A 21,624-nucleotide genomic window follows, 5' to 3' on the forward strand; every position below is an offset into this window, starting at 1 on the left:
GCTGTTCGGGAGGATAAACCCGAGACTGCGCCGAGTCTAGAACCGCTCCGATGAAGAGGAGCTTCTGAGAGGGACACAGGTGCGACTTCGGCACGTTGATGGAGAACCCCTGCAAGTGCAGGAGGTCGGCCGTAGTCTGGAGGTGGCTGACGACTGTCTGGGGCGAGCCCGCCTTCAACAACCAGTCGTCGAGGTAGGGGAAGACTGAAACCCCTAACCTGCGCAGATGAGCTGCGACCACCGCCATCACCTTCGTGAACACCCGTGGGGTGCCGGTAAGGTCGAAGGGGAGCACGGTAAACTGAAAGTGCTCGCGGCCTACCATGAACCGCAGGTAACGCCGGTGAGTCGGCAGGACGGGGATGTGAAAATAAGCGTCCTGCAAGTCCAACGCTACCAGCCAGTCTCCAGGGTCCAGGGCAGCTAAGACCTGAGCCAAAGTCAGCATCTTGAAATTCTCCTTATGGAGAAAGCCATTGACGTTCCGTAGGTCCAAGATAGGGCGTAGGTCCCCTTTGCCTTCTTGGGTACCAGAAAGTAGTGGGAGTAACAACCACACCCTACTTCTGGCCCAGGAACGCGCTCGATGGCCCCCTTGGCCAAGCGGGCCGTGACTTCCTCTTGCAGAAGTTGCAAGTGATCCCCCGACACGCGGTGGAATTGCGGTGGCATGGCTGGAGGGGTCACCTCGAAGGGGAGGGAGTAGCCCCTTGGACGATCTGCAGCACCCACCTGTCGGATGTGACAGTGCGCCAGCGGGAGAGGTGATGGCGAACCCTGCCCCCCACTGGCGTCACATGGGCCTGAAAACTCGGAAGGTTTTAAGGCAGGTGCTGCGGAGGGAGGTGTGGACTGGGTTCGCCGTTGTCCCCGACATCCGCCACGGCGATCTCCACGGTTTCCACGGCCGCCACCGTGCTGTTGAACATTCGGCGGTGCGTGGCTGGCAGCACGTGTGGGGGCGCCCCTTCCGTGGCCACAAAAGGAGCGAAAGGCACCCGATTGCTGGCGTGTGGCCGAGAGGCCCAAGGACTTGGCCATAGCTCTGGAGTCCTTAAAACGCTCAAGCGCATGGTCTGCCTTGTCGCCAAAGAGGCGACGGCCATCGAACGGCATGTCCAGAAGTGTGACCTGGACATCGGCAAAAAAGTTGGCGGACCTCAACCAGGCGTGGCGTCGAACCGCCACGGTCGTTGCCATCGCACTGCCCAGTGAGTCCGTGGTATCCAGCCCACACCAGATGGAATATCCTGGATTGACTCCTTTCTTAGTGGGCGTACTTTCCAGGTCTTTTCTGCAACAGCAGCATCTGCGCACGGCGTCCCCCAGGGGTCTATACTCAGCCCTCTACTGTTTAAAATCTATATTAAACCCCTGGCTACTATCGTGGAGGATGCGGGGTTGACGCTATTGTCCTACGCCGATGACACCCAAATCGTCTTCTCCCTATCAGGCATAGACGGGAACAACCCCTCTGCTTTGAAGCTCGGTTTATCTCTTGTAGCCGAGTGGATGCAGAGGAATTGTCTTAAGCTAAACGGGGAGAAGACGGAAGTGGTGATATTGGGCAAGAATAAAGACCTCTGGGGCCCCCAGCATTGGCCTAGTGATATGGGGCCGCTCCCACAACCAGCGGCGGTAGTTCGCAATCTTGGATTCCTTGTGGATGAAAAACTATCCATGAGACACCAGGCTACAAAGGTGGCCGCCACCTGTTTTGTTACTCTGAGATGGCTCCAGAAAATTTTATGGATGCTGCCCATACCTTCCCAGAGAACTGTTGTCCAGGCGTTGGTCGTTTCCCGCCTGGATTACGGCAATGTTCTCTATCTCGGAGCTAACGTAGCAACAACCAAACTTCTTCAAGTGGTGCAAAATGCGTCTGCCCGTCTCCTCCGTAATGTCCCAAGAAGAACTTCTGCTGCCCACGCCTTGCGCGATCTCCACTGGCTCAGAGTTCCGAGCCGCATTAAATTTAAAGCCTTGTGCTATCTGTTTAAGATCAGGCAAGGCTCGGCGCCTAAATATTTGCAGAATTTGGTGCAACCCTATAAACCTCACTGTATGCTGAGATCATTCGAGAATGGTGATTTCATCATTCCAAGGTTCAAGCTTGTAAAAATGGGTGGTCGGTCTTTTTCCCACCTGGGCCCTAAGCTCTGGAATGCTTTACCGGTGACTTTAAAGTTGGAGACAAACCTGCTTCGTTTCCGGAAGGGACTCAAAACTTTGCTTTTCGAGTTTTCTGTCTGATGTACCAGTTCCATCTTTATTACCTGCTTTTCTTTCTCGAGTCTGTCCCTAGCGCCGGGAAACCCACTGTGGGTAGCTGTGCGCGTTATAAGTTTAAATAAATAAATATTGCACTGCATCTTGGCCCTCCACAAGGGCTTGGGCGAGTTTAGCCCGGACCTCCTCCAGACATTGTGGCAGCACGTCCGCGACCGTGTCCCACAGGGTGTGGGTGTAGCGGCCCAAGAGACACGCGGTATTGACAGACCGCAGCCCCAAACTCAGGGACGAGAACACTTTCTTCCCAAATTGTTCATAACTCTTGGATTCCCGATCGGGCGGAGCCGTCGGGAATGTGGTCTGGGAAGTAGAGGCCTGGATAACCAGGCTCTCGGGGGTAGGCTGGGTGGACAAAAAGCAAGGGTCGCCCGGGGCCGGGCGGTAGCGTCTGGCCACGTTCCTATCCACAGGCGGACCTGTGGCGGGCTTGGACCAAGTGCCCACAAGAACGTCACACAAGGCCTCATTGAACGGCAGTAGAGGATTACTGGAGCTTGCCTGCGGTTTGAGAACCTCAGTGAGGAGGTTAGTCCTCACGGCCACGACGGGGAGCTCAAGGTTTAAGGCCTTGGCCTCCCTCGTCAACACTACTATAAGCAGCCCCCTCCTCCGTAGCCACGGTGGGAGGGGGGACAAATCCAGTGTCTGGCGAAGTGTCAATACCACTGGCCTCCCCAAGCTCATATGTCCAGTCCTCTTGAGACTGGCACTCCAGTGCCAGAGGGTCCTCAGACCCCTCCCAGTCACCCTCGTCACCCGTCTCCTGTAAAACAGGTGCAACAGACGGGGCCTCCTCATGGAAATATAAATCTCCAAAGGCCGCCGGAAGCGGCGCCAGAGTCGAGTAGAGAAATGATCAAAAAGATCAAAAAGTTTAGTCAAAAATTGACTAGGGGTAGAGCTTCTCCGGATCTGCGCTAGCTGGCGAGGAAAAAAGAAGAACTGACGTCAGCGCGCATGGGCGGCGTCTAAGTACTCAGACGACGTCGTTCCGGCACTAACGACGCGGACGACGCCTGCCGGCACGCAGGGGTATTGCTACTCAAAATTTTCCGGATCCAGTCTGACGCCTGGGGATATTCTAAGGTAAGGAATCTATCACTAATGTGTCTCTTTGAGATATCAACATCAAAACCGACCAGCCAGATAATAAAAAAAAGCCCAAAAAAGGCCAAAATTCTGGCCTTGTGGACCAGCTCTTCTGGCACTGCCTGATTGTCCATATAGGCGAGTTCAGCCCTAGACAGGGTGATTTCTGGGATCAGTACAGGAGCCCCCTGGTTATGCCCAAATGTCATTCTGCCTCCCTTACCAAAGCCTCTGTGAAGTGCTCGTGACAGAACACTGAGCTGACTGAGACATCCCTTGCCAAGTGAAAGATGCTTCCTCTATCGCCTGGGTCCCAAGCTCAACCGCCTCAGAATAGGACCACCACAGGTCCTTATGCTATGGTACACACTTACATGCTTCGTCTTACCCTAAATACCATAAGCCTTCTACTACTTCAGGTCTCAGGTGAGAAAAAGCACAGCAGCAGCAGATCAACTTGTTTTTGTGCGAGTAATACACGGTGTTCGATGCGAATATTTAACATTTTTGCTGTATCAAAAACTGTTAGACAACTTTAGCTCAAAGCCCCCGCCACCCCGCCACCTCCACAGACTCTTGTCACTAAAAGGTAGGGCGATTTACTGCGCTGCCCTGGATGCATGCTGTCAGAGCTGAAGGAAATATGAGGGTGTGCTGTCGCTACTCTTCTGGAGCCCATCGATAATGACGTACCTGCCTCGGCCGCCTATTACCCATACAACAAACTACTTAGACCTAACTGGAAAATCAATAGCCGGCATGCACGGTTCCTGCGTCTGGCGGCTCGGACTGTCAGCTGCTGTCTAGGGTCGGCGCTTACATGAAAGGGGCCACGGCTGGCTGATGCTTGCAGGACAACCTAACGACGGGAAACTAGCCAAGAGAACAGTAAATTCTGCCTCCCTGCCCCCTCAATCAATTAGGCCCCTACTAGACGTGCCTGTAGAAACGTGACCTTTAAGTTTAGGGGTGCATGTGGGCCCGCTGCACACACCAGTGCCCTCGGCAGTGAGCCAGGAAGTCCACTGACAGGCAACACAAAACAGAAGGCTGTAGCTGCCATAATCTGGCTGCACTTTCACGCCAGCAAGGCTCTTATCAGTGGGGGCAAGCCCTGGAACAAGCAGCTCGAGCCCCCGAAGTCACCCCGGTCATAAATTTACCAACAGGCATTGATGGAGCGCGAATTTAGACGCGATCCCTTCACTTCAAAGTGTGCTTTCTTCAATGTTAGCGCTTGGAAATCCCAAAGGCCTCTCTCGAATACTCCCAAACTGTTGACTCATGTCGCGAGCATATGTTTACTAACTTTCCTGTAATATTTTACACGCCCAAGGAAATGTGGGTGAACTGTTCTTCCTACTAAGAACGTTTCTGTGAAGGGACGAGGACCCCAGCAACTGGTGGAAGTAGACCTGATAGTTCAAGGGCCATCCCTCCTTAAAGCCAACTTTGGGAGTGCACGCATAAATGATGGCGCTCAAGATCCCAAGAAAAGCATCGTAATACCTTCTACTCAATCACACTGATACCGAGTATTGTATTCCAACAGCCGTGCCTAAACTCTAAACAGACTTCTTAACACTTCATGTCATGCACTTCTCTTGACTTGTTAGGGCATTCCATGTGCTGTTTGCCTCTGTGCCTCCAGAACTATCCTTCCTTAACGCCAACATTGTGTCAAGTTGTGACATGCACTCAGTGCTCGTAGTGCATTAAAAAGCAGAATGGGAACTGCGATGCTGTGGGGTGAATAAGCGAAGGGGTGGGTCAAAGGCATGGCTAAAAAACTAAATATTCTGTACATTGTTTCGGTCTTTCACCTTCAGATAACTACATATAAATTAACGCACAGCTTAAAAAAAAATAAACAAGTAAAGTTAATTAGTGGAAAATGCACTATCGTACATCATGAAGCCTCTATTAGTTAATGCACTGCAGAGGTTTGAGTGTGTATCAAAGCCACAAAATTGAATCCTGGTTGTTTCAGTGGAGAATACTCACTTTATGTTTAGCGCTACGAAGTACCAGTCTGTGACAGAAAGCACTATGAATATATATGCAAGTCATTATTTTAAACTTGCATTACACACAGTATAAGACAGGCTGCTACAAAATGCACAAAAAAGGTTAAAGATAAAAAACATGCTTCCAAAATACAGGTTTATAATAGTATAAATACTACCCAGACAGTACGTAGTACACATTGTTTTGTACAACTGTCTTTTAAAAGCACACACCTCACAGCTCAACTGGTAACACACTTGCAATATCTCTCAAATAGAATACATCTGTGTCATCAGGAAGCTTGAAGTGAGTCCATCAATTAAAGCCAATTAAGGCTTCCATGCACCCTTTAATTCTGCAGATTGAGCAGTTGTGCACATTTACATTTCTTTCAGGCAAGAAGGCTCGTTACTTGTTTAGCTGTCTGCCACTTCTGAGTTATACAGCACTGGAGACTCCTTGCCTTTCACCTCAGCTGAAGCATTTCAAAGGGCGCAGTAAACCGTCCCAGGACGGTTGTCTTAACAAAAAAAAAAGAAGGGGAACCGTATTTCTTAACCCTTTAAGTGCGCCCGTCGGCCAACAGCCGTCTCGAGCACTACCCAGGTAGTGCTGCACACGTCCGTTGGCCGACACGGCCCCGCACACTCAATGAAACGCCCCGCACCGCGGCGGAATTGCCGCCGCAGTTAAGGCGTTAAATTAAAAAACAATGGTTCCGTTCGGTTCCTCAGGTCCCGCCTACTTCCACCACTGCATGCCACGAGCCAAAAGAAAGATCTTTCATTGCACACCAAGATGGTGTCTGTCACGCAAAGTGTAAGCAGATGCAAATTCACAGAGGCTGTCCAAATCTGGAAAATCCTCTAGAAGTGACTGGTATTTATGGAAAAATAAGGTAGAGACACGCTGTAATTTACAGACAACTATTTAAAAGATCATAACCTTCTTTTTTGAAAGCCACAGCCCTGTAATCTATCACCACCTAACCTCCACTAACTCATCAAATATTCCCACCAAATAATGTCACCAAAAATCTGCATTTACTCAGACACCTCCCCAGACCCCAACATCTGATAACACCTAATTTCATTAAATTTGATCTATTATAAGGAATCTGGGGTGAAAGCATGGAATGGCGCAAAATACTATTCCCACTAACCAACAGTAACCAATAACTCTGGAACAAACTACTAACCTTGGGTTCTGGAGCACCGGGCAGCCCAGCGTAAAATGCTTAAACACGTGTTGGGGTAGTAAGCGCTATTTACAAGCAATCACAATACAATACAAGTTAAAAGTCTGCAAACTGAACCAACTTGTTCCTTTTCCCAGGAGCAAAATGCTGCAAATTTTCCTCAGTAGATTATATTTTTGCTGCACGTTACAGGATTTCTTGCCACGCTTTTGCTAGCTATGCCACTTTTGTGTACAGCAGGTAAACAAAACAAAAAAAGGTAGGCCTTTGGTGGAAAACCGATGTTGCTATCTAATGTTCCACAAATCAGAAGCAGAACGCCAAGAAATAAAAATAAAAAACATAATGACAGCCGTGGATGAAAGGAGCAGCAAAGTTGCTTCCCACCATCTAGGTTTCAGGAACCAGCTGGGAACAATCTGCTCCTGGTACGTCCCCCCAGTTCTTTCTGGACAGCAACTTAACACGTGTTAGTCAGCGGGATCCAGAATCCACAGCACAAAATGTTATTTTTCCCAGCTGAACTCAGACAGCGCAGCAGCTAGAAAGGCAAATGTACAGGAGATAAGCGTGGTTATGTGCCCTACTATGCTATGGAGCCAGACTTCACCATGGGGAAAGCCTCGACACTGCCACCATGAAAAAAACTCGACTCATGAGGCACAAACCATTTTCGTTAAATTTACTCCACGTGTAAAGGAAGAAGGAACTAACTAATACCTTCTCCGTCACTGGAAAGCAGTTTTTTTGTTCTTTTCTTAACTGTGGCATTAGTATAAAATGGACCAAATGTTTTGCGCTTCTAGGTTCTCAGAACAAAAAGCCTATTCAATTTGAGTTTTTGGTAAATAGAATTAGTTTCTTTATTGAAGTCTTGGACAAGAGCGATGGTTTAGAAGCAGTGGCCTAATCAGGCTTGGAAGTATCTCTTAGCTGAATGAAAATGATGAGTAAGAAGGCATCTGGTAGAAAGTCAAATCCGTTTGGATAACGAAATAAAAGGGTATGGACAGTGTCGAGTCCCAGAATACAAATCATTTAAAGAGGCCCAGTCATAGATCAAAGGTGTCTCACCCAGACTAGGCTACTGCAAGATACAAGGCCAGCTATCAACTGCAGACAAATCTCTCAAAGAGATGAAAACAGACGACATATGATACGAAGATTATGAAAACATTTAAGAAGCAAAAAAAGAGTACCCCAACAACAGATAGGGTGCACATCAACAAGTATAGTCCTAGCAGTCTTTTTGATGGATAGCTTGTAAAGCTTTGGGAGGACAAATACACTTCTGACCTTTCTTGCTTTTCACTCAAAATAATTACATTTAAATTGTGTACAGGACTATAAAACATGTTTCCAGTTCTAAGAAATTGTATTCTTTTGCCACCACCAAACACACACCTATAGTCATATATTGTATGACAAAAGAGGAGTAACATGACACTGTGACACATCTTCTAACAAAGTTCAGTACACTAACATAGATTTTAGTAAATTACATTTCTCAAATGACAGAGAGGAAAAGTGCTGCATACTCTCAAAACCACCAACACTACCATCCTTTAAAAAACACTATACCAAAAGACATTTTCGTACAAATACTAGACTAAACACAACAAAGACTGTTTAAACAAAATGGATGCACGTTTTAAAAAGATGCCTGCTAAACACTCAGTAGGCCACAAGCTTTGTTCACGGCAGTCTAGAAATATAAAACCTAGCATTTTGTAAAAAGAAAACCAAACTACTTATGCACAATTAAGGTTCACTCTGTAACGACACCCACCGTTTGCAGCAATGTATTATACAAATCTCTTGTGATAATTAACTATTGTACTAACATTTGTGATTTATTGCTTGGTCAAAGAGAAGAGCTTGTATGTCAGAAGCTTAATTAAGGTCTCGGAAAAGGACCAATAACTTGCTTGGATATGGCAATGTCTACACATGCTCAGAATACTCTCGTTTTACAAATCAACACAACCTACATACAAGTTAAAACTACTAACTGACTCCAGCAAGTCATTAACTGGGCCTCGCCCTTCAATTTAGCAGCAGAATTACCACAACTGAACAAAAGAGAGTAATCTTGTCTAAATTACTGCATTTTTAGGCTGTCCAAAGAGCAAATTCTTCAAAATGAGCACCTTTCTACTTTTATGCATCACAAAATGTACTACCAGTAAACACCATCAAACCACCACTTACGACATTTTCAGAACGTCTTTAAAACAACTTGTGGAAAGGGCTAGTGTAGTCCTCTCTACTTCTAAGGGGGGGGGGGGGTCTACTGTGGGCTGATCTGCTTTGGGTAGGTTATGAGTTCTTTTATGGTAATGAGTTATCCTCCTCCTGACTGTCCTATTTTAATGGTGCAAAAAAACTGCAGGGTTGAGGTAACTATGTACTTTACCCACAAAGTCAAGGGAAGACTATCATATTGGATTAACAAATAATCTACATTCAGTAATAAGAAGGCACTATTGGGATTACTTCAAACCCTACAGTTCAGTTTACACAGCAGCCAGCGCATGTGCCTATGAAGCTTTAAGGCTGAAGAAAGCTGTACCCTTCAGGCCCTCTCGCCTTACAAGCCAATATGGATTTCCAGGGATTCTTTGGATAGTACACAAGCGCCATCAGCACGCCATAATGGCAGAAGAATGTTGGGTAATTCCACGGAGGCCAGAGTCAGCAAAGGGTTAAGGCTCTTTCCAACTGAGACACTGGACCCCGAATCAGAAGCAAGGAATGCTGCCTCTCAGCAAGCAACAGGAAAGTTTTGATCTCGCCTATATATCAATCTCCTACTATAAACTCTGTTGAGTTACTGTCTACTAACACTGCAGTTTTTTTCTTTCTTTTTTGGACTGCGTGAGTGAAGACGCATTTGTACATCAATTCACAGCGCAACCAGTTCTGTTATAAATTATTATACTCACTGGTGAGAAGCAGCAAATGAACCTTTAACAAAGTATGATCACTAAGTACCTACTTTGCAACGGCATACCAGCAGCTCCTAGCGTGAAAGATGTTCCAACAACTAGAAGGGTGCCTAGATTATGACGGAAAAGGACAACTAAAGGATTTAAAATTTCAAACTGGTAAAGCAAGTAACCTAGATACACTATGAAACAATGTCTGCCTTTAGCAGCCTTGGACACATATTCTCTATTTAAGTTCTCTACTACTTTGAGAATTTAGGTTTACCTTTGTGTAGTGTATCTTGAACAACTGTTATCCCCAACACTCAAAGAGAAGCAACTGGCTTGGCTTGATGGGGTGGAAGAGGGTCAGAGTTAAAGCAAAACACTCAGCCGCACCAACACAGTTCCTTGTGGGAAATTCATGCAGAGGTGGGTGAATGTGTTCATTTTTTTGGCAACCTTCAAAATGTGTATGGAATAATATGCAACTTGCAGAGCTTTTTGCTTTGTCGCATCCTCCTGTAGCAAATGCTCTAATTTTCGAATAACAAATTGTGCTGCATAAAATATACTACGCAGAAAAACTGTTACTGTTAATCGTCTGCATAATGCCACGCTACATAATAAGGCTCCCTTACAGACAATGTCTAAAATAAACTTCTGCATACAATTGCCACTTTTCATAGAAAACCTCTGAAAAAGAACATTTGTGAAGAGACATCCAGTTTGTGTTTTCTAATAGTGTTGTTTTAGATTGTTATGAAAATTAGTTTACAATGCCGGGCAAAATAATCTTGCAATGCAAAAAGAAATCTATCAACTGTGCTTAAGCCGAAAATCAGCAGCTTCAATTAAAGTTTGCAAGTGTATAAAATCTTTGTACTCCCATAGTTTTAAACTAGCTATTATGTTTCATAAATAGAGTATCTGCTAGTCACAGGAAGCACTCAATGTGGCTTCATGCTTCTATTTGGGCTTCTGCAGATAGAAATATTATACAACCAAGATGCAATTGTTTCAAGAATCAGCCAAGTATCCCTCCTCAGCCGAAAGGACTACTTTTCGTGATCTAGGAAGATCTACAAAAACGGGGTGCCTCGGACCAGGCTAAACTACCACGATTAACAGGTATAAGAAACTGTGAAGTTTAATACTTTCAACATGCAGGCATAAGTCTTGCATTCTGTCTGGGTAAGGGTAGTTTACTGTGCCCAGATATGAGTTGTAATGGTTAACCCTTCTGCTACCTTCACCTGACACTTCCAGATTAAACAGCCGCTGTTCTATCTATGGGTCCTCTGACTCCAACCCTCTGAGGCAGAGACCAGGTGGCAGCTTTTCAATCCAGCTACAGACAAAAGGGAGGATGCAATGCTGTGGAAGACCAAGAACTCTCAGGCCAAAGTGAAGTTCCTATGGACTACGAGTATTGAGTTTTAACTGGGTGTGCCCTAAAAACTCAGACCTGGGTCGTTAAGTTAGTACAAAGAAAGTGGTCCGAGTTTGAGCCATTATTGAACAGTTGTCCTTGTGAAGCTGTATTCAACCATACAGGCGTTCACCACATACATGTACCATCATTCATTATTCATTGCCTTAATAACTTTTTACAATCAAAGTTATGAACGTAATTTTAAAATCATTACTTGAGTAGTGCTCTCAGTGAAAAAGAAGGGGATAGTAGGCGTGGTAGGCTACATGAGGGACTGGGTAAAGGTGGTGTGACATTGATAACATCACAGTCAAATCAGTAGACCTTTACATTCTAGCTTGTACACATGTTCCCTAGTAACATCACACATAGGCTAGACTAATCCAATTCGTTAGGTCCTATGGTGTGCCAGGTTGGTGTAGTCTACGTTTCGACCCCGTTTTTGGTTAAGGGTTAGTCGTGCCTCGTGTTGGGGTCTTCCTCAGGACAAAGTGAAGTTGGAGCACAATTGTGAAACGGTCAGCGTCTCAACCGTCTATTCGTGAGCCATCATGGGCTCCTCAGGATTTGGGGCGGAGCTCGTGCGTTCGAGGATACAGTTTCCCTCCTCATACGGGTAGTGGAACAAGTTGGTATCCGTGGATTACCTTCTATATTCAATCCGCACCTTACACCATTCTGGTCCGTGCCGTCATTACTTCTAATGATGGCACACGAAAAGACAGTTGAGACGCTGACCGTTTCACAATTGTGCTCCTACTTCACTTTGGATTACTCTAGCCTATGTGTGATGTTACTAGGGAACATGTGTACAAGCTAGAATGTAAAGGTCTACTGATTTTACTGTGATGTTATCAATGTCACACCACCTTTACCCAGTCCTTCACGTACCCTACCACGCCTATCCCCTTCTTTTTCACTGAGAGCACTACTCAAGTAATGATTTGACAATTACGTTCATAACTTTGATTGTAAAAAAATATTTTTCATGTGAAAAAGTAATTGCGATCTATACGATTTAAAAATAAATGTAATTAGACTTTGAATACTAAAAGCTTTATGGTTTACTTTACCTATGGACTACGATGCAAGTTATTTGCCTGGGGAAACCCTATACACCGCCCTTTATTATGCTGAAGTTGGCCTGTACTCCTTGTATAGTTCATGGTGAAACACAATGGCTGGATCTTGTCCGTCAGTCTCCAAAAGCATAGCCAGAAATTAGGAGAGCTAAGCTGAAGTCAAGGGGTTAAGTGTAAACCTACAACACATATTCTTTCATCTATACCGTAGTGAAACTCAACGTTATACTTCCGACTCATTAAAAACAACCACGAGACACAACAGATCAAGTTCAACATAATAAATGTTCACTTAAATTCAGGCTTTACCAGTCAATTTCCAAATATTATAACTTAGAAAAAAAATGTCAATTTTTCTACTACACATTCAACTAAAACAAATATGGGCCATCCAGTTCTTTTAGTTTTAAGAGCACAACTCCCTGCTTTACAAAGCAGTCAAACATCTTTCATACTAACATCATTTCAGTCATGCCTGACGTGTAAGAAATTAAGTTGACACGATTACTGCCAAACAGGAGGGAACATCATAGTCCAAACGGGTAGAGGATGGCCGTGAAGAGGTGGCATTCGAAAATCATTTGAATTATTGGCTGGGCTGTGAAGTGTTTCAGGCTCATGTCAGAACATTAGCAATAGGGCAGTATGAAAGCCATGGAGTTTAGATCGTGAAAGCTTGCCTGCAGCTTTTTATTTTGGTTTGCTTTTCTTCTCTCAAATCTAGCTAGTTCAATGCCCCTTACAGCCTGACTCTTTAACAATCGTTACTTACTTTGATAAATCTTCTGGATACGCCCATAGGACTGTTTCGAGAATAGCAAACCATACGTTCAATATAATCCTGACTGGAACTGGAGTAAATCAGTTCCTTCGGTGCAGAGGTGGAAAAGGCTATTTCTGGATGCCTTTTAGGAGATCTGTGGCACTGTCGAAGTAGCTTTTCAGCAGGGCACGTGACGTGACATGACATGTGCCTTCACCTTGCAGAGCAAGGATGATGGATTCAACAGTCTGGTGGCAAGATGGGAAAGAGTAAGTTTAAACCTAAGGAGGCTTATCTGGTGCCAGCCTGTGAGGGCTATTTCTGCTGGCACGTCCCTTTGATTCACAGCGGTGAGTAAAATTCGGATTTGGGGGTCATGGACGTCGCTGCTGAGTCTTGGTGGAGGAGAATTACTAGCAAATTGTGATATATATGAATGAAGTAAACAAATATAAGTGTTTAGCTGCAGAACGTTTTGCTTTCACATTCAAATTGGCAAAGGTGTGAGTGGGGAATATCTCACACGCAGTAATCGGAATGATGTACATCCAACAAACTGTTAATATCTATTTATTTTGATCAAGTAACTACTAAATGAAAAACATCAGTTGATGGTGGAATGTTATTTGGATATTCAGACTAAATAAAAAGAAGAGGGTATATTACTCACAGTGGCTCTATGTTACTATGCAGCAGACGGAATGTCAGGACACAATTTAGGAGGGTTGGTGTGTATAACTTACTGGCTGTCTGCTATTCCACAGACAGTATTTACATGTATCATTTTACAAAAGATTTAGGAACGACATCATTACAGTCACATTTAGAGTACAACCAATAGAAATTCATGAAAGTTAAAGCAGTACTCTGATTTTCTGCAGATTTGGCAATTTTCCTTTGCTGTCCAAGAAAGAAAATCCCTTTCAGTAAACTACGACCCAAACTCGAGTTCAATCAACCTGTTTGTTCAACGAGCATCAGCACTCCACACGGAGTAAAAAAAGAAAAAGAAAGACTGCCACGACTAACTTTTGCAAAGAGCAGCTAACAAAAACACATATTAAATCACTATGATTCCACGAACCCCAATCCGAAATTTAAAAAATAAAATGTCTTCTCTAAAGGAAAACCTGTTGCACTAAAGCAGAAAATGTTTTGATACTTTTCAAACCAGATTAGCCAGACAAATGATATAACGTGGGTATCAACTTTCTGCTTTAAAAAAAAACCTTTTTTCTAGGAATTTGTGAATTACAACTCAATAAGGCCATCAAATGGTCTTGGGGAATTAAAAAACTGAATTTCTTGAACTCTGAGTTCAAGGAATTCCGTTCATTGCAGATTTTCAACAAAGTGAAGTCTAAAATGTATTTTTGCACACAATATAAAACATTACAACACTGAAATAGGTAGGAAGGTCCAATAAAGATACAACTATACAGAGCAGCCAGTGTGTACACACACTGTATAGTAACAACACAGTCCACACCTACTTTTCTATATTTCACAATCTATATGTTAACATCCCAGTCAGCTATTTACAGACAAGCTAAAGAAGATTTCTTTTTCGCCAAATGTGTTGAGGTGTACCTCAACACCTAGTGAAGGGTGAGGACAACTCCCTGGGGCTGACCTACTGACCACACAGAGGCACAGCATTTTTTTTTTATTTGTTCAGTTGCAGGGTTTTATATAGTGCTGCCTAGACCCGGAGGTATCAGAGCGCTTTACATGAGGATTAGCGAGTTATAAAATTACATCAGTTACGGGAGGATAGTATAACATGGTATAGCCTTCATGCCACTCTCTACATATCTTCTGAAATATAACCAGAACCCTGACCAAGAAGGAAACTTTAGAACCCTTTGAAAAGTAAACAAAGGCAGACTGTGTGGTACTTAAATGATAAGTAACCAAGACAATATGTGCACCAAAAATGACCAATATTAAAAATCTGTATGTCAGTTAAACTTTGATGCGTGTGTTTATACGTTATGGTTGGAGTTCCTGCACTAACCGTGGGTCTGAAACCTACAATTTACTCAAATTATATCACGTACATTAAATATTTCCATAATTGCAGATACTACTTCATTTTTAAAGAAATTACAGATTTCAGCCAATAATAAGTGCAGAAATTGAGTTCATTGGCCTGATGTTCTTCTTACAAATAAATTAGCAAAAGTTATCGAAGAATGTAAATCTCTTTGAATATTCAACACAAACTATCCTATTTATTTGATACAGGCACTTTGCTCCAGAAACACCCTATCTATGAAAAATTAACATGACAGCAACATTTTTTTCGAAATCAGTTGTTAAATAAAAACTAAAAATAAAACTGCTGCTAAGCCCAGGCTCCTGCAGAGCCACCCTCTAAAATGAAAGCAACTCTAAAATAAATATTTTTACTTTCTCCTTAGAAAAATGTATCAAATATTACTGTACTGGGTGCAGTGCTTAACAGAAATCACAGATTACTACTTGCAAGTCATGTGGTTCACAAATGCCCTCTCTGGGTTCTGGTGACATATGTGAAGCCCTTGTCCCTTACCCTGGAGGTTCAATAGGTCAACAGTACCTTTGAAGGCATTCTAGGACCATCCCAAAAAAAGTTTAAAGAGATATATATATATATATATATATATATATATACACACACACACACACACACACAGGTGGATACACATCTATATATACACGCAGATAGACGCCATTTCGGTGAGAATAAATATGGCCCAATAACCTATTTAGAGCAACTGAACTAATATATGTACATTCACACATTTATTGCACATGCAAGTTTATTACCACAGTAGTGTGAAATTTACATGAGAAAATTATTCTTTATTGCCTCACAGATTATATGTTATAATTGCTTTACATATTGAAAGAACAGTGATTTTACCTTACTGCACAAATTCACCCCTTGCATTCTCATTTTGGTGAAAATACCTTTTTATTTTTGTTATACACAAATAAACTAAAACGTCATACTATAAGCAGATGTTCAGAATGTAGAGTGCTATTTACAGGGCCACTGGAATTATGTAGCAGGAAAAGAAAAAAATATGTGGTACTGTTGACTACATTGCGCAGCAAAAAAAGGCAATTTAAGCAGCGCAATGCTGCATAATTTGTGACAGTATTACTTAGTTATTTTGTCATCTTTCACCTCTGTTGACATTGTCTTAGCAAAAGTTTCACTTCATTAGTACCACTTGACACTCAAATACAGATACGTCAATAACCTACGGAAAGTTGACCAGTCAAACCTTTGGGATGGGCCTTCCATTTTGCTGCAACACATGTTCCTGCATTTTTAATAACTTTTTATATGTTTGCTCTAGAAGCAAAAATGTTTTAGGTTAAAATCTGTAAATTGTGCAGATTGTTAATTATGTGGTAAAATGGCAACCCCATAATTATGTATAAAATTCCACAACCACAGAATTGAATACTTGCCTTTGCTATTTATTACCAATGTTGAGGATGTGGATGTCCTGCATTACCCACTTCAGGCATCCAATGTCGAGAGGCATGGACCCTTACCGCTATAGATATATATGTACACACACAAAACATGCCAGTAAAAATGAACTCTCTCACAGAATTTGTAACACTTACTTTATACAGACAAACAACCCTGCTAATAATAAAGAAGCCTCTTCGCTGCAAAAAATGTATTCACTTGTACTGGCTTTGTTATAATATATTTTTATGACTAATGCACAATAAAAACAGCATAGCATAAATATTTAGTATAAATGCAGACGGAGGTGAGGGACATCATGCCACACTTGAATGCTCTTGAGTCATGGCCCCTTCCCACCCTTAACAATTGCAATAAACAGCATTTTAATGTATTTACACCTGCTTGTATACTATATATATATATCCACACACATGCACGTGTCCACACACAGGCTAACACCGAAAATACAGAGGTGTGAGAGGACAGTGTAAATAAACCATGTACTGCCTCTCTGGAGGCTTATTGTTGACCGTGAGCATGCGCACTGGCATCTCTAGAAGGGGGGTACATGGGGCACGTGCCCCAGCACTATTCACCCCTGCTCCCCACCACCACAGCAGTTGCATGTGCCTGGAAACGCTACGGGGGGAAAAACCTGAAACAGTACCTTTCAACACACCGCCTTTCAATGCTTAGCAGTCTTTTTGCGTATGTTTGTATATATACATGTAACAATATAGACATATGAGAATATAAGTAAGGTTTCAATATGTTATGCAAACAAAATATATATACATACATATAATATGTATCCATATAGCCCCACACACGCACGTTTTGTAGGTGTCTCTTGCACTTTTAAATGTAGCCCCGTGTGTGCGTGAGTCCCTTCTAGACTCGGCGTTTTGCATAAGTGACAAGCACTACTGAATATGTGTCTAGCTTGGCTTATCAAAGGCCATATACTATCCACAAAAGATACATGTGAATATCCTTATCTACAAACAAACCATACAGAAAGCTATTGTGTAGCTTAAAAAGTGCAAGAACGCAACGGGCCTTGGTAAGGCATACTGGTCTCCTTTCTGAGTCACATGCATCTAAAGTGCGATAAAACCCGGACAAGGGCAATATAAAGTAGTCACCCTGTCATATTACATCTCATCGGTGGGCATCTCATCCGTGGCCGTAACCTCGCTTTTTTTCATAACGTTATTGGTTTTAAGGTCGTGTTGTACGATCTATACAGACTCATGCGGTGTGTGCAACGCACATGAACAAGCGCTGCAGCCGCGGGGGCCACCTCCGGCGTTACCCTCGTGCCACCTCGCCAGGCTGAGAGGAGGAGGGGGGGGGGGGGAGGAGGGAGTCTCGCCTCGCGCCCCTCCGCGGTGACTGCGCGCCTCACTCCTTGCCTCAGCAGGGCGCGCGGCTTAGCGGGAATCGGGCCTCGCGAGCCCCTGCGCCAGCGGCAGTGCGTGCTGCGTCAGGGGCGCGAGCTTGCGCGGAGGTGACAGGCGGGCCGCGGCTCGAGTTCCCGCGCGGCCGTCTCACACACGGACGCACGCAGCCCTCTCCCACGGAGCCTCCGAGGGCCGGCTCTGTGCACACAATGTCCTCAGGAGTACACACATTCCCGACCTTTACTCTCAGATATTTTAATGTGTGTAGGCTTTGCTTTAATTCATTCTCTTTTATGCATTCTGTTGCAATATTTTTTTTCAATTAATTTTAGTTTCAACGACGTGCCCTCTCTTTAATTTAAAATACTTGTTTCCTATATAGATTCTTTAAGACTTTTTAACCCAGCTGTTTTTATTTTGAGGACTTTTTCATTTGTTTTTATTTCCGTTGATTGGGGTTTGCAATTTTACAGTTTCCCTTTGCTGCTAATCCATTTTCTTTTATTCGAATGGCATCGATTCCCAATACATTTGTTAGGTAATGTTTTGTTTCAAATACGTTATTTCGCAATGTAAAGAAAAGCCATCAGAACCAAGATATGAAATGCTGTTGTGGAATATGCGTTTTCAACCGTGAGATCTGCTTTGGCTGCAAATGCAACAACACAACACTGTGTATGAGCATCTGTGAGCTCACACGCGAAGGGCCAAGAAAGCAGCGTTATGAAAAGAAGAATATTCCTTCACAGGGCCGCGCTCCGTCCATGGGGCCGCAGCACTTCCGCACGCCGAGCGACAACCACGCACTTCGCCTTAAATTAAATCCATCTATACAAGTTCGTTAAAAAATAACGCGAGATAAAATGAAGGGACTTCTAAACACGAACCAGAATTGAGAAAGTCCGGAGACGCAGAGTCAAGAATTTTCAGCAGTATCTCAGTTTCGCGTGGACTAGCTGTTCATGGCGGAGCGGTCGGTAGACGGAGGGTAGCATCAATGAATAGGTTGGTTCAGGTTTTTGCAGAATCTCGAATATAAATTCCCAAGAGCAGAAGGACGCGGTGCTTTGCGATTGGTGTCACAGCTTTCCCGTAGCTACGGGTCAGCCAGTGCTGCTGGGGGAAAGGGGCGCATCTCAAAGGCAGGGTGTCAGTGACAGAGACGCCACTACCTGGAGCCCTGTGAGACCAGGGTACATGTAAGGTCCGAGAAAAGCCGGAGGCTAGTATTGTACCCCAAGTACCAATCATCTCTAGGCACGCACGCATGTCTCAAAAGCGCCTAGATACACTAGTTAAGCAGTGCCGCTACATAAACACGAACAAGAGTTCAACACTGACTTGAACGAGCGGTAATTGTTAGTATAGTGTAAACAGCGCGGCCGACGCGCGAGGTGCACCAATACAAGCTAATAGGTCGAAGGTCACCAGGAATCGGTCACCAGGAATCTCCCGCCAGGGCGGGTCTCGGAGTGTCCAAGCGGGGCCAAGGTGGCAGAGGAAATCTTTGGGCTCCGGCAGAGACCACGTATGGAGGGTGGGAGGGCCAAGGATGCCATAATCTGTGTCCAAGGCCTCCCTAAAGGGCTATAAAGATAATACGGTCTTCAAAAAGAGGCGCTGCGACCGCCACTGTATAATGCACCCCACGGGGCTGCCGAGGCCCTCCGTGGACTCGAGTGTAGCCCCAAGGTCAGGATGCTTCGCGGCTCGGTGTCACGGGGTAGGTCATGAAAGGTCTGGCGAGGACCGTACATACAAGGCGGTGGGAGGTGTTCTCTTGGTGCAGGAATAACCAAAAGTGTGCACGACAAACGGGCATGGAACAAAACGCTTTTTTATGTATATTAATTTTAGGTATTCGGCCCAGCGCTATCTTTCAGAGCTGCGTGCGCTTTAAAGTGAACGTTTTTAAATTGTGAAGAGAAGTAGTTCAAACATCTGGAAGAGAAGCAACGGAAATCCGGAAAGGACGTAAACGCACATCTCCTTTAAACTATTTACGTTGCACAAGTTTACCTATACTGACCATTAAGGCACATGAACAAAGAGTCATTTGCCCAGAAACGCAAGTGATAAAGAGCGAAAGTCCAGGTTTCCGTGTTCCCTCGGAGTGCATTTATAGCCCCTAGATCGCTACTTGTGCCACACAGCGAGCTCTTGACCTTCTGCGCCCACTCCTACCGCCACGCACCAATTACAAGCCGAATGAAGATAACAAGCTCGTTAGAACGGCGAACAACTGGCAGGTTCATATAAATCAAACAGGTCACCGACACTTGTTGGTTACAGCGCTAGGCGACCACCATTAAAAAAAAAAGTGTCAGAAAGCGCTACATAAACACCGTGTTATATTTGTTGTTTTAGTCCTCGAACGGGCACCCGATTCTTCGATCCAAAATAAACTTATTTCTTTAAACTAGAAATTTAAATAACACAACACATCCGCTCGATTACCGAAGGAATGACGTGTTTTTTCTGAAACCCAAGTAAGTTAGATAAAAACATGCCGCTATGAGATGCACATTTCAAGGCAAATAAAGTAGGCGTTTCTGTCGAAAGAATATACAACAAAAAACCTACAGCGGAGCATCGGGTGAAAAAGGAGAGGCATGAGAATAATAATATTTATTGTATGTTATTTTTTGAAATAAAGAAACTTTTTTTTGCAAAATTCAATCTAGACGATTGAATAGCGTTCTAAAAGTTGAAAAATAAAGCCGGGGTAAGAGACCGCCGAGCGGGCAGAGGGAAGCAGTGGGACACTCTGCGCAGAGTACACATGGCATGGCATCTCTGCTCCCTGGACGCTGGCACTCGGTCTCCAGTGACGCTGCTGCTCCCAGTCCCGTGTGCCACCCTGGAATTCGATGCATACCGGCATGCCAACCTCTTCATTTTAATACCGCACCAGAGCCCATCTGTTCGCCGCTGCAAACACGCCAGCGCGGACACAAGCCGTGGACCGTACACGGAGCAGTGTGCACGAAAACCGTCAACTGGGGTTGGCAATCTGAAAAACTGCGTGAGAGAATCCAGCCGGGGCCAGGAGCAAGTGGAAGCACCCCGCGGGGCCAGCCCCAAGTGACGGCTAACCATGGCATCAGCTGTGCCCTTCTCCCTGCCAGTGACGCACAAGGCTCCCCTGGGAAGGGCTACAGACTCCGGCGTCTCCCTCTTCGGTACTCCGTTTCAGAGCTGCCCTTCTGTGTACTTTCTAAAAAACATGTCGGTGTCTCCCTGTCTCCGACGATAGCAGTTGCTCCCCGTCTGACGGGGTGCCCAACTCTGTGCCCTGCTGTGGCTGGAATGGTCGTGCGTGCCCTGCTCTGATAGAGGTGCCTGCCCCTGTGCACTGTGGTGTCTTGTTGGCCTTGTGCCCTGCTGCCAGCAGTGTGGCTCAGTGCTGTTCATGGGCATGCGCCCCCTATCGCAGTTTCGGCGTGCGCACTCCAAGCGTCAGTTGTTACCTGCCCTAGTGCCTAGCTACCTGGAGCGCGGCTCAGACGTTGTTTGGGGGCACGTGCATGCCTATCCAGCATTAGTGTGCCCTCCTCGGTGGCATCCTGCCACTGTGCCCAGCTGTAGTATCACGGCTCAGACGCTGGAGTGAGACAGAGATGCTGCTTGTTGACATGTACTGCCAACTGTCCGATTCTGTTGGTGTTCTGTGCCACTCTGCACGGAGAGCGGGTCGGGTGCTGTTTGTGTCCCATTGTTCTGCTGTCAGTAGTGCGGTTCACATGTTTGTGTGTGCCGGTGTACGCACTCCCTGTCAGAGGCGCCTGCCCCGGCGGCCTTTGCCTTGGAGCGTTGCTCATAAGCGGTTTGTGTGCGTGCACGTGTACATTTGCCCTCAGTGGTACCAGTCTCACCCCGAGAGCGGAGCCTGGGTGGTTCAGGGGTGGAGTAAGTGCCGATGCCCCCAGTCAGAGGTTCTCTGTCCTTGTCGA

At 44.9% G+C, this 21,624-nt stretch overlaps 1 protein-coding gene across 1 annotated transcript in view; it reads right to left on the reverse strand.

Moving 5' to 3' along the window:
* The window catches only part of LRBA (LPS responsive beige-like anchor protein), a 2,444,222-nt gene that overhangs the window by 984,142 nt on the left and 1,438,456 nt on the right, over positions 1–21,624 (reverse strand). The window lies entirely within an intron of this gene.

Source organism: Lissotriton vulgaris, chromosome 3_1 (assembly GCF_964263255.1).
Source record: "Lissotriton vulgaris chromosome 3_1, aLisVul1.2, whole genome shotgun sequence".
Classification (NCBI taxonomy): domain Eukaryota; kingdom Metazoa; phylum Chordata; class Amphibia; order Caudata; family Salamandridae; genus Lissotriton; species Lissotriton vulgaris.